We start from the raw sequence: 1192 nt of genomic DNA on the forward strand, positions 1-1192 counted from the left end.
CCCCGAACACGCCCCCAACAGCTGTGGGCACGCCCAGCCCGACGCTGGACACGCCCACTCCCTCCCTGGGCACGCCCACTCTGTCCCTAACCACGCCCACTAATTCCATAGCCACGCCCCCTCCCAGTAGCCACGCCCCCTCCCTGCCGCGCAGTGTGGGAGCCACGCCCCCCACCGCCACACCCATCGAGGCCACGCCCCCTCCGCCACTCCCACCCCCGTGTCCCCCCCGGGCTGTCCTGGCCCCGCGCGTCCCCTGAGAGCCCCCCGGGGACACTGCCAGGCTCCCCCACCGGGGTCACCCGTGTCACCCCGCGTCCCCTCCGGCCACCCCGTGTGGCCCCACCGGGTCCGGAGCTGTCCCCCCCGCAGGACACCCGCACCCACAGCCTGGGGACACCCTGGGGACGCTGCCCCCCGGGGCCAAACCTGGGGATGTCCCCAGGGCCACCCGCGGTGTCCCCAGCAGGGACCGAGGCAGCTGGGGAAGGAGCAGCCGGGAAGGGGGCTGCAGGCCTCAGGAGCCCCCGCACCCCGGCGGTGCCACGCTGCCTGTCCCTTGGGTGCCTGTCCCGGAAGGGACCTTGGGGACAGCCTCGCTGCTCTGAGCACCCCGAGCCCCTCAGATGTCCCTCCCTGTCCTGCTTCAGCAGGGCTCCGGCGGTGCCTTGGTCCTCGCTGTCCCACTGCCACATCCCCATCACCCCAAAATCCGCCCCCAGCCCCATGTGTCCCCCCAACCTGGTGCCCCGCTGCGTCCCCGCAGGGAGATCCACGTGGGGCCATGCAGTGGGATGTCACTGCTGGTAGCAGCAGGGCCGAGCACGGTGTCCCCAACCAGGCCGTGCCACAGGGGTGCGCCCCCCCCCCCCCCCCCCAGATGGCACCGGAGCGCTGCTGGGGGAGCGGGTGCACACGTGCACATGGCCACAGCGGTGACAGCAGGGACAAAGCCCTGCGGCAGAGCTCGCTCTGCGCCCCGGGGCTCGGTGGCCCTGCTCTGCCGCTTGTCACCCCGCGTTCGTGCCGAGGACCCGGGGGCTGGGGGCCGTGAGCCCGCTCGTCATCGCTTGGCATCTCGGGCGGCCGCAGCGGCCGGCGACGCGATGGGAAGTGACAGCCGCCTCCGGCACCGGGGCCCAACTGCAGCGGCGGGGAGCGGGACGAGGACGCGGGGACCGTGGCAGCAGAG

This window comes from Oxyura jamaicensis, chromosome 27 (genome assembly GCF_011077185.1).
Source record: "Oxyura jamaicensis isolate SHBP4307 breed ruddy duck chromosome 27, BPBGC_Ojam_1.0, whole genome shotgun sequence".
Lineage (NCBI taxonomy): Eukaryota > Metazoa > Chordata > Aves > Anseriformes > Anatidae > Oxyura > Oxyura jamaicensis.